The sequence below is a fragment of the Euleptes europaea genome, chromosome 20 (genome assembly GCF_029931775.1).
Source record: "Euleptes europaea isolate rEulEur1 chromosome 20, rEulEur1.hap1, whole genome shotgun sequence".
Lineage (NCBI taxonomy): Eukaryota > Metazoa > Chordata > Lepidosauria > Squamata > Sphaerodactylidae > Euleptes > Euleptes europaea.
Window position 1 is genome coordinate 21,970,769 of NC_079331.1, and position 12,830 is coordinate 21,983,598.

The following is a 12,830-nucleotide window of genomic DNA, read 5'->3' on the forward strand; positions in this document are numbered from 1 at the left end:
CCCAGGATTAGGATTGCAGGTCTCTCTTTGCCACTGGTGGGAGGTTTTTGGGGCGGAGCCTGAGGAGGGTGGGGTTTGGGGAGGGGAGGGACTTCAATGCCATAGAGTCCAATTGCCAAAGCGGCCATTTTCTCCAGGGGAACTGATCTCTATTGGCTGGAGGTTAGTTGTAATAGTGGGAGATCACCAGCCACCACCTGGAGGTTGGCAACCCTACCCCCACAACCCTAGTGAGGGCTTTCCAGCACAGGAAAATGGAAGATCCATCACTCAGTTTAGAGGCCCAGATGTGGATTAGTATCCATCGCAAAGAACTCCCCTCGGGCTTAATATTTTCAAGAAGCCATCTGTTCGTCACACCTAATGCAAGGTGATGAATAAGAAGGCCTCCAGCAAATAAAATTTAGCAAAGGGGAGGGAATAATCGGCACAGACACTGCAAAACCTCCTCCGCTGAGCAAACCCTTTCAACTAGCAATTCACTTTTTAACTGTAACCTTTACAGTCACAATCCAAATCAAGGTACAGATGGGCCCTCCATAAAAAAACAACAGCAATAAGGCCCTTGTTGAGCCTGCAGACACTTCTGGGATGTTGGGAAAGAGCAGTGGGCACCACCACAAAATGGCTGCCATGGGAAGCAGAACCAGTTACAAAATAGCTGCCGTGAGGGCTCATTACGAAGCACTGGGAGATCCCAAACCAAGCATCCTTCTGTGATGAGAGCTGGGATTTCCAGATGGTCGCTATCTACAAACCTGAGGTGAGTAGGGTTGCCAACCTCCAGGTGGTGGCTGGACATCTCCCACTATTACAACTGATCTCCAGGTGAAAGAGATCCGTTCCCTTGGAGAAAAAGGCTGCTCTGGCCATTGGACTCTAGGGCACTGAAGTCCTCCTCAGGCTCCACCGCCAAAATCCCCAGGTAATTCCCAACCCAGGGCTAGCAGCCCTAGAGGTGAAGCCTTCTGGAATCATCTGAAGAACCTCCTGCTCCAATGAGGTGGAGGAAAGTTGGGATTGTCTCTTTCCTTTGGGTAAGAGGTGTTTTGAGGAAGAAGGACACAAGGGCACCAGGAAACACACTGGCAGTGGCATAGTGCCCATGGGAGGATCACTGGCCCAGCTCAACCTAACTAAAGCCTTTTGTTTAGAAATCGCCAAGCCAAAAACAATCTCTCCCATTGGCCAGGTTAGAAAGTATCTGAGAGCCAGCGTGGCGTAGTGGTTAAGAGCGGTGGTTTGGAGCGGTGGACTCTGATCTAGAGAACTGGGTTTGTCCCCCTACTCCTCCACATGAGCGGGGGAGGCTAATCTGGTGAACGGGATTCGTTTCCCCACTCCTACACACAAAGCCAGCTGGGTGACCCTGGGCTAGTCACACTCTCTCAGCCCCACCTACCTCACACGGTGTCTGCTGTGGGGAGGGGAAGGAAAAGTAAGCCGGTTTGATTCTCCCTTAAGTGGTAGAGAAAGTCGGCATATAAAAACCAACTCTTCTTCTTCTGATGCTTTCATTTCTCGGTTTGTGGACAGAGGCTGCCTTGGCGTAGACTGGGCTGGGAGTACCAGGCTTTTTAAAAGCCCTGGTCGAGGGGCTGGCCAATGAGTGGGGGCCAAATACTCAGGAGAAGCAAAGCAGAAACACAATCTGTTCAGTTTGGTGTGATTAGCAGCCAGCTTGGCAGAAGCTGGGAATTATTTACAGAATTTTAAAAAATGCTTCTAAAAAGGAAAATGTGGGTTGCCATGCCTGGGGAGGAGGGAGGGGGGAAAGAGAGAAGGCATCAAACCCTTTGCTATGAGGAGTTAAGCAAATCTCCCATCGGAAAGCTTAGCTCAAAGTGGGCCTTCCACAAGAGAGCGCATGATCAGAATCCCTATTCAGCCCCTGGGTTTCCACCCGCCCACTTTTCTCTTTTTCCCGGAGTTTCCTTTAAAAACTTTAAAACAATAGCTGAGCCATCATGACATGGATTTGCAGTGGAAAAAATGCCGACTCAACAGAGCCCCACCACGAAGCTAACTGGCGATTTGCGGCTTGGTTCAGAGTCTTGAAGAAAGCTCAGAAACGCCAGCAAAATATTGACAGGAACAGCTTGAGTTGAATGAGCTGGTGGGGGGCGGGGAATCCAAGCCAAGCAACATCAGTATTCAGTTTTGACTGACACCTTTTCCCTGCAGATTTCTAAATGAAGGATAAATAATTGAAACCTACAGAGAGCCCCAGGGCGTCGCATATGGGATGATTCCGTTTTTTATGCTGACAACCCTGCGAAGTAGGCTAGGCTGAAAGACAGCGATCAACACAACGTCCCCCTGGTCAGCTTTGTGGCTGGGCAGGAATCTGAACACAGGTCTGCCCAGCCTTAAAAAAAACATTCTCTCTATTATAGTAACACATACACACACACACATGCATCAATGGCTTTGAAGGGGCATTTCTTGTTAGCCAACCCCCTTCCAACTTTATGATTCTATGGCAGGGATGCACTAGGCTGATCCTGCATTAAGCAGGGGGTTGGACTAGATGGCCTGTGTGGCCCCTTCCAATTCTATGATTCTATGAACTATGTTCCTAAAATCCCCTGGCCTGCAACCAAGTTTTGCCTTTTAGCCTCTCCACCTGTCATAAATGCCACACTCCTACTCATCTTTATTCCTGCATATTTCTCTTCTCAGGGAACAGAGCTAAAAGGTGTTTACTTGGTGAATGAACAATACTGGACCAGATGAAAAGCAGAATTCGTTGTCAACAAACAAGCGCTCACAATCAAATCTTGGCAAAATCCAACCATTTTTCTAACAGCCTGGTTTTAAAACAGGAGATATTGTGTGTGTGCACGCGCGTGTGTGCGATACACTATTTTATACAAAATGATTATACCACAAAAGCATTTTCAGCTTTCCAGAGTGATACTGGATCTAAAAATGACTATGCAACCTATTTTCCACAGCAAAAAATAGCTTCAGAAGAAGTCAAACTCCTGCCCTGGAATTACTTGTATTATGCAAGAAAACCAGGGGTTCATTCCTTGCAAATAAAACTGGATCAAGCAGCATTCCCCATTCCCAGAAAACAATGGCAACAGCGGAAAGAGAGTGGGTAAAAAAAAAAAAAAACCCTTCTGCTCGTATTGAGACTTTTATTTCCCTGCTGGCTTTCGGGTTCTGATACAATTCCAAGTCAAACTTCACATTTTCATTTTGAATCAATTTTGGGGGTGAAGTTTCAGTCCATGTGTGACCGGGAGCTGTTGAAGTGTTCCCCTTTTCCTGCATGGAAGGAACAAGAATGTAGGGACTCAAGCACAACCTCAACCTTACAGCGTTCTCATCAAGACACTCAGAATTCAGCCCTCCAGCTGCTCCACAGCTCTCCCCTTAAAGTGGGAAACTGCTGAAATGTTTCACGCTCACCAGTTATGACCTTGGCTATTTTTTTTCTTGGCAGAGATAAAGATGAACTCGGTGCTTGTTCTAATGACAGTTTGTCCTGAAAAGGCTGATGAAAACGAAGCTATCTGTATAGATTACCGACCAACCTGTCACTGGCAGGTACAATAATTTCTCGGTTTTTCTCTCTCTTCCTCAGAAGAAAGATTCTCACAGCGGCTCCACTCCCAACCAACACCACCAACAAACAACGACTCCTCGAATTAAAAAGTATAAGACAGACGCTGGGTTTGCAACCCAAGATGACAGGATTCTTGCACTTCTCTCCGCTTCCCTCTCCGTTCCAGCTCTCTCCCGCTCCGGCCTCCCTTTTTTCCACATTTACCCAGTCTGGATTTTGACCGTTCCCCCAGCTGTTAGACCTTGATTCAATGTCTTAACAGCTGGAGGGGTTGACTGACACGTGATAGCCATATTTTAAATGTTGTAAATTCTCTATTTTAATGTATTAATTTCTTGTGTTTTATGTTTTATATAGTTATTGCACTGACAATGTTTTTATCTTCTTGTAAACTTCCCGAGCCCTGCTTTGGCAGGAGGAGGGCAGCATATAAATAAATTATCATCATCATCATTGTTGTTGTTATTGACTGGAAAATCTACTACAGTTTTCATTCGTTTCCTACTGTGTTCAGAATTAATTACCTTAACTTGACAGGCCTACATTTGCTAAATGCTTGCACCTATGGGAACCTTGCAATGAAACCCTGAGTGTCAGCAACCCCCAAGATTCGAGTCCAGTAGCTCGTCTGATTAAAAGGTAAAGGTAGTCCCCTGTGCAAGCACTGGGTAATTTCTGACCCATGGGGTGATGTCACATCATGTCGTTTAACAGGCAGATTGTGTTTACGGGGTGGTTTGCCATTGCCTTCCTCAGGCTTCTACACTTTACCCCCAGCAAGCCGGATACTAATTTTACTGACCTTGGGAGGATGGAAGGCTGAGTCAATCTTGAGTTGGCTACCTGAAACCGACTTCCGTCAGGATCGAATGCAGGTCATGAGCAGTGCTTGGACTGTAGTACTGAAGCTTACCACACTGTGCCATGGGGCTCTTACAGAGACCAACAAGATTTGGGGGGTATAATCATTCCAGAGTCAAAACTCCCTTCATTAGATACGAAGTGTAGCCTCTCGAAAGCTTATACCCTGAAAATCTTGTTGGTCTCTAACGTGCTACTGGATTTCAGTCTAGCTGTCCTACTGAATACCAACATGGCTACCCTCAGGAATCACCAAGAATCTCCAACCCAGCTCCAAAACAGCAAGAGCATCAGCAGGGACAGGGAGGAGGACATCAATGCCAGGTTTTGAGTCTGACCTACAACACAGTTTGAGTAAGGACTTTTCTCCCTTATGCGCCATTGCATAAGGCCACAGCCCCATAGATCACCCACCCCAGACTCTAATACACATCACCCAAGTGTCAAACTCAGTCAACCAAGGCGCAGAGACAAGAGAGACAAGCTCTTACTTAGAATTCTCCTCCTGCGGTTCACCAAAGCTTATAGACTACCATTTTGGATCTGGATCTTGGGCTCTCTACATAACTCACAGTGCTCATTTTCATCCCCAGGCTGACTTGGGAATGGATCCCGCCACAATAGCAACCATATCCTCACAGACAAAGGAAAAATACCTACCAATTAGCTGATACCTGTGAAAATTAATCCAGTTAATTTGCATGAAACATTTGGAGGGAGGGAGGGAGGGAGGGAGGGAAGGAAGGAAGGAAGGAGGGATGGCGGGATGGGGGTGAGGAACACAAGACTTGTACTTCAATGAAAATTTTTGATTTACTTCAGTGGTTTCTGGTTCCAATCTTGGGAGCTGATACCCAACCATCTGAGTATGCATATAACTTCAAGAGTGGCAGCACAGCCTTGACAAAATTTCCTGGACTCCCAGAGCCAGCCCAAACATTAAGGAGCCAGGATCATTTTTCAGCCTTTCGGCTTCCAGATTTTAACACACCACAAATCTCTTTTCAAGTTCAACAAAAACAATGTCCATCTATTTAAAAGATTTATATCCCGCTTGGATGTAAGGGCTATCCAGTTTCAACATCCATCATCCCAGTGATCGCCAGGGTTGCTTCGGCTGATGAAGAAGAAGAGTTGTTTTTTTATATGCTGACTTTCTCTACCACTTAAGGAAGAATCAAACTGGCTAACAATCACCCTCCCTTCCCCACAATAGACACCTTGTGAGGTAGGTGAGGCTGAGAGAGCTCGAAGCGAGCTGTGACGAGCCCAAGGTCACTCAGCTGGCTTCATGCGAAGGAGCGGGGAAACCAACTCGGTTCAACAGATTAGCCTCCGCCGCTCATGTGGAGAAGCGGGGAATCAAACCCTGTTCTCCAGATCAGAGTCCATCGCTCCAAACCTCCACTCTTAACCACTACACCATGCTGGATGGATGGATGGCTAGGAGGGTAGATGGCTAGGAGGGTGTCCCCTTCCCCCCTCACTGTTCCGTGGCCATCCCCCCACAAAGCTGCATGCTCAGTGGAAAAGGAACACCCTTCCAGATAGGAGTGTTCTGTTCTTCGGTCAAGGGTATGTTATATGATTGATATCCCACCTTATCTCCTTAGATTCAAGACAGCTAACATGACTACAGGCTGCAAACATCATAAAAACAACAGGCAGAGCAGCAACATGATAAAAACAATGCACAGATTTTAAAATGCAGCCTAAATAGTTTGCCCTCTACCAAATACCCTCTGAAATTAAATTGGCTGGCATGCCTTCCTAAATGCAACCAGTGAGTGTGCCCTTCACACTCATTCCAGTAGGCCATTCCAAAGGACTGGTCCAACTTTAGAAAAGCTTAAGGATATGGTGGAGCTTCCCAAGTTCCCCGAGTCCCCTATCCAATGATGGGAGCTTTTGGGAGAGGTGGCAGCCAAGCTAAGAGATGGAAGGTGTGTAAATTGTAAACTCTGTGGCCATTTATGCAGGGTCACTTTTGATGCTCGCTCAAAGGTATGCAAACAACCATTGCCAATGGCTATGCAAATGAAGGAGAGAAGGAGCAGGTGAGTGTGTGTGGGGGGGTGGAATTTCTCCTTTTGCATCGGGACTGTGAATAGGCATTTTAAAGGTCACATTTAAAAAAAGAACTTGGGAAGGTCCACCATATCCTTAAGGCAGAGCTTCCTGGAGCTAGCTAAATCCCTCTGGTTACCGCCATATAAGTGGAGAGAAGAAAAGCAGAGGCAGCCAAGCTATGAGGAGATATGAGATGAAGGTTTTGCATTTGTCAAAAATACTACTACCCCATGATGAAATTTCTAGGCACCGCAGTGACCTGGCTCCTAGGATTTGTTGAGTCCTGACCTAAGATAACTCCTAGATACAAAGGATATTTGCAGACCAGCATTCCACAACATGCCTATGTTCTTGTCTTCCTAAACATCGATGGCTGTTCTTCATAACCGCCAGAGCCTCACTTAAAACCAGGTGTATTCCCAGCGGCTCCACAGTTCTCTCCAGGCAGCCTCGGTCTAACCTGCCACGATGTTTGAAGTTAATTTGCTTTGGAATAATTGAGCAGGGGAATGGGGGGTGGGGGGGGTGGGAGTTCACACAGAGAGCGCTTCCCTTCTCCATTTGAACAACTAAAGTACAGCTTGAATAGACAAAATCCAGACATTCAAAGCAAATGCTTAAAGGGGGGAGGGGGCCGGGGGGGGGGAGAATTGCCTGGGAACTTTGTGCCTGCTAAAATGTCAGTGAGGCCTTGAAGCCCGTTCGATTCAACAGTTGCTTTTGTTAATACCTTATTACTTCCCCTTTTTTTATTGTTACCGGCAATCAAGGCTTAATATATTGCACATTTCTGGCACGCCATCCAAGCTTGCCCGCAGGCATGGGCAGCTGCACGCCAGCGTACAAGAAAAGAGAGGTAAGGAACCATGCCGAGCCCAATACGGCGCAGGTTGCCTTTGTAATTGATAAGCTGTTTGTAGAAAAGTTGCTTTAACCTTGACATCACTTGAACTCTTCAACAGGAATTACAAACTGCCAGGAAGAAATGATGGAGGCCCAACAGCTTGGTGGAGGTCTCTGAGCACAGTCATCTTCAACGTGTGGGTTGTGCTCCAAACATGGTGGAGGTCTCTGAGCACAGTCATCTTCAACGTGTGGGTTGTGCTCCAAACAGAAGTTGCACCAGAGTATCCGTGGCAGTTTAGTCTTCCCTTCAGGATCTCTCCACCCTTTCTTTTTAAAGAGGGAGAATGTGGAACAGAAGAAGAGGAGTTGGTTTTTATATGCCGACTTTCTCTACTACTTAAGGAAGAATCAAATGGCTTACAATCAATCACCTTCCCTTCCCCACAACAGACACCCATAGATCACCCCAGAGCAGACTCTAGCACACATCACCCAAGTGTCAAACTCAGTCAACAAAGGCACAGAGAAACAAGCCCTTAACAAGTCCCGCTCTTGCTTAGAATTCTCCTTCTGTGGTTCACCAAAGCTTATATACCATTTTGGCTTTGTGTGGAGGAGTGGGGAAACAAATCCAGTTCACCAGATAAGCCTCCGCCACTCATGTGGAGGAGTGGGGAATCAAACCCGGTTCTCCAGACCAGACTCCACCGCTCCAAACCGCATCTCTTAACCACTACACCACGCTGGCTCTCAGAGAGGGTGGGACACCTAAGGAGAGAGAAAACTCTGCAGGAGAGTTTCAAAAAGGTAGCCATGTTGGTCTGCAGTAGAAGAGCTAGATTCAAGTCCAGTCATACCTGAGAGACCATCAACATTTTCAAGGTATAAGCTGTTGAGAGTTAAAGACGTCTGATAAAGGGAGCTTCCACTCTTGAAAGGTCACACCCCAAAAATCTTGGTGGTTTCTAAGGTGCCCCTGGACTCGAACATAGCTGATGGTGGGTTTTTGTCTTCCTTTAAATTTCAAGCTTATTAGAACTAGATTCGAGTCCAGTAGCACCTTAAGAAACCAACAAGATTCTCAGGGTATTAAGCTTTCAAGAGTCAGAGCTCCCAGACAAAGGGAGGTTTGACTCTTGAAAGCTTATACCCTGAAAATCTTGTTGGCTTCTTAAGGTGCTACTGGACTCGAATCCAGCTCTTCCATTGCAAACCAACATGGCTACCCTCTGAAACTGTGTCGCACGGCGGACAACCAGTTGCCCCGGAGGGCCACACAAACAGGGCATAGAGGCCGAGGCCTTCGCCTGATGTTTCCTCTTGGGACTGGTATTTCAGAGGTTTGCTGCTTCTGTATATGGAGGCTTCCTTCAGCCACCAGGACTAGTAGCCACTGGTAGACACGTCCTCCATGAATCTGTCTAACCCCCTTTTAAAGCTATCGACGCTCGTGCCCACCACTGCTTCCACGGGCAGCGAATTACACAGTTTAATTAATTGTTGAGCACAGAAGTATTTCCTTTTGTCTGTCCTAAATCTATTTCCTGAACATTTCTTTGGGTGCCCCTGAGTTCTGGTGTTAAAAAAAGCGCTTTATCAAAAAAGAGGGATTTTTATCAGGAAAAGGGTTTTATCAGTACTCAACCCAATACTCCCATTGATCTCTGAGCCTACAGACAACTGGATTCCAGCTCTATTGGGTTCAAACCCAGCAGCCTTCCTGAAGAAGAAGAAAATTTGGTTTTTATATGCCAACTTTTTCTACCTCTTAAGGAAGAATCAAACTGGCTTACAATCACTTTCCCTTCCCCTCCCCACAACAGACACCCTGTGAGGTAGGTGGGGCTGAGAGTGTGTGACTAGCCCAAGGTCACCCAGCTGGCTTCATGTGGGGAAACAAATCCAGTTCACCAGATTAGCCTCTGCCACTCATGTGGAGGAGTGGGGAATCAAACTTGGTTCCCCAGATCCGAGTCCACTGCTCCAAACCACCGCTCTTAACCACTACACCATGCTGGCTCTCCTGCTGAGACAAGCAGGAGTACCTTTCTGACCCCCAAAAAAGGGTTTTCTGGAAATCGTAGGCAAGGGGTGGCAGCGAGGCTCATCTGCCCTCTTTTGCTAGCAGGAAGCTAAGATCTAATCCACTACTCCAAGTACTCCCTCCGTACCATTTGTGTTTAAGTTGTAAGCCACCTCACAAAAGTCTCTTAAGAGGCAACATTTACATTCCCTAAACAAGAAAAGAAATGTATCTCTGTATAAGCCTCCCCCCACATCTCCACCTGCCCCTCTCTTCTTCTGGAACTAAAAAGCCCCGAACATGTACAAGGCCCCTTGCCATTGATCATTCTGGCTCTTCCAGCTCTATGATATATTTTTGAGATAGGGCAACCGGACAGGTACATGATATTCCCGACCACAGAATTATATAATGGCATTACGATCCTGGCAGTTTTATTTTCAATCCCTTTTCCCAATATGTGTTTGGCATTTTCTGCACTTAAGGGCAGAGATTTCTACTTTACGAACCAGCGTTAACGTGGCATTATAAATGGTCTTCCTTGCGAGAACTGCATCACGTGGGGGCCGGGAGACCACGGTGGCCACTGTGCGCATGAGCAAGCCATGCTCTGGATTCTGAGCTCTGGTGGATCTTGACCTTATGTCCAGAGGGATATGAGGTGGGGATTGGCCCCCACCATCGGCCTCGCTGTTCCCCTGGGAGCCAGGTATGCCAAGTACCCTAGAGAATACATGTCCCTGGACTCAGAGGTACCCAACTGCCCTCTTGCCCATCTCACACATGGCCTGGAAATAAGCAGGCCACCCTCATGAGCTTCTCAACCAAGAATGTCCAAATTGGCCCTTCAAAACTGTTCGCAACCACTTCCAGGCTCAGATCTAAAACTCGTCAGCTGTTGCTCTACTTCCTATCGTCAGGGGAGCACGAAGACAATGAACCGTCCAAGACTAACAAACGCAGTCATTATATTTAATAAAAAGCAAGCCGAGATTTCAAGGCTAATCCCGGGGCGTCATTTGTAAAGACCTACCAGGGAACAGTTAATTTAGGAGTTGGCAAACGTTCCTCTCCCTGCAGTCCAAAGAAATCTCATAAATGAAATATACTGGATCCTCGCCCAGTGCGGAAATAAAAGTTATGAATAATGTTCCCATCTCCATCATTGTCACTGCTTTAATATTCCTAATTACTTTAAAAAGCCAGAATATTCAATGTAGGAAAGACCCCCTTCTTTAAAAAAATGAAAAGAAAGAATCACTGCTTCCAAAATTAGTGCCCTTCCAGACGTCACTTGATGGGTTTTGTCCAAAGCTGAGTGCACAAATCCAGGGTCATTCTCTATGCAAGTGCCTGTTGTGGAGAGGGGAAGAGAAGGTGATTGTAAGCTGCTTTGAGACTCCTTAAAGTTAGAGAAAATCAGGGTATAAAAACCAGCTCTTCTTCATCATCGTCATCTTCATCGTCTTCTTCTTCTTCTTCTCTCAGCCCACGCAGAGGCAGATAATGGCGAACCACCTCCGAACGTCTCTTGCCTTGAAAACCCTACAGTGTTGGTTTCTCCACACATGAAGCCTTCTGGGTAACCTTGGCCTAGCTACAGTTCTCTCAGCCCCACCTATCTCACAAGGTGTCTGCTATGGGGAGAGGAAGGGAAAGTGATTGTAAGCTCCTTAAAGATAGAGGCAATTGGGGTATAAAAACCAACTCTTCTTCCTCCTTCTCCAGCTTTCTAGTTTCCACAGTCAACAGTGGTCGTCAAAGGACTCAGCAAATTAACTGCGGCATCTTTTCGGACGGTGCTAGATTTCCCTCTCCCACTAACCCTTTGCTTTCATTTAAGCAGCGTTAGTGAGTTTGATTTCTTTAGAAAATGTATATGTTGCCTCTCCAGAGGCCTACTTGAGGCGGCTCGCAAAGTTAAAAATAAATACAACTAAGACCATAAACACAGCCATAAAATTATCAATATTGAAACAAGACATAAAGGAACACTGAAGAGCCTAAAACCACGCCCCTAAAATGGTCTTCAAGCTAGAAGCGGACAATTAGGACCGCTAAAAAGATAGAACACTGGAATAATAGGATAAGTACTTTTGTTGAGTGACAGCTACGTCATCTGATGTTGCTTAGCACTCTGAGGTTGACCAGGCAACTGGCGCATGAGTTGTTCAGGCCAACCCATTTACTGTTTTAACAAGATATCAGATCGTTTCAGCTTTTTCCAACAGGAAAGGGCTTGAACCTTACAGCGCAAAAGTTACCCTTCTATTAGCAGCACTGGCTGGAATCAGCTCTCTGTTGATAATATCAGAAACTGCATCATGGGAAAAGAAACTCAAAAATAGCCTAAACTAGTTCTGCAGTAGAGACAGTTTCACTGGACCTCCTCTGTGCCTGTTCCTTTCAACAGGAAAGAAACCCATTGCTGTTTTGTGTATAAAGTATTTCCGCATAACTGCAAATGTGTTCTAGATCAGGGATCTGAACCCTACGACGCTAGAGCCAAACGTGGATCTGGATGGAACCAAGCATGGCCCTTTAAGAAAGAAATACTGAATATTAAGAGGGATATGTGGGGTGCTGCCCTGACCACCCCAGGCTGGCCCGATCTCATCAACTCTCCAAAGCTAAGCAGGGTTAGCCCCGGTTAGTACTTGGATGGGAGAGCACCAAGGAAGTCCAGGGTTGCTACGCAGAGGCAGGCAAAGGCAAACCACCTCTATTCGTCTCTTACTCTGACCTGGATGGTCCAAGGTAGCCTGAATTCATCAGATCTCAGAAGCTAAGCAGGGTTGGCCCCAGATAGTGTTTGGATGGGAGTACACCAAGGAAGTCCAGGGTTGCTACGCAGAGGCAGGAAATGGCAAACCACCTCTGTTGGCCTCTAGGTTAGCTGCGACTTGGAAGCACTTTCAACCGCTGGGCGGGAAGCTAGAATAGCCAGCCGGGAAAGAAAATGGCAGGCAAATATTTTTTTATGGGACTAAGGGTCTTCTTAGAGATGCTTGACAGAAAGGGAAATGGTAGAGGAGAACAGTTCCCAGGAATCCAAGTGCAAAAGTTCCTAAATAGGGTGAGGTGGTGAAAGGCCAGGAACTAACTTTGCTCCTTCTTGGATTCTTTTAGGGGTAACATGTGACCAATATGTGAAGGACATTGAGGTCATCTGATGAGAATTTGCTGGTGCCCCCTGGCCCTAGGAATATGCGGCTGTCTTTGACAAGAGCCAGGGCTTTTTCGGCCCTGGCTCCAGCCTGGTGGAAGGCTCTGCCAAGGAACATCAGGGCCCTGCGGGACCTAAAGGAGTTCTGCAGGGCCTGCAAGGCACAGTTTTCCCACTAGGCCTACACTTGAGGGCAGCCACAGATACCATCATTACTGGCCTCCCAGCGTGGTGTAGTGGTTAACAGCAGTGGTTTGGAGTGGTGAAGTCTGATCTGGAGAACCAGG

The 12,830-nt window shown here is 46.7% G+C and overlaps 1 protein-coding gene across 1 annotated transcript in view; it reads right to left on the reverse strand.

Annotated features, from left to right (window-relative positions):
- The window catches only part of MEGF11 (multiple EGF like domains 11), a 385,704-nt gene that overhangs the window by 310,215 nt on the left and 62,659 nt on the right, over positions 1 to 12,830 (reverse strand). The gene's annotated exons all lie outside the window — the stretch shown is intronic.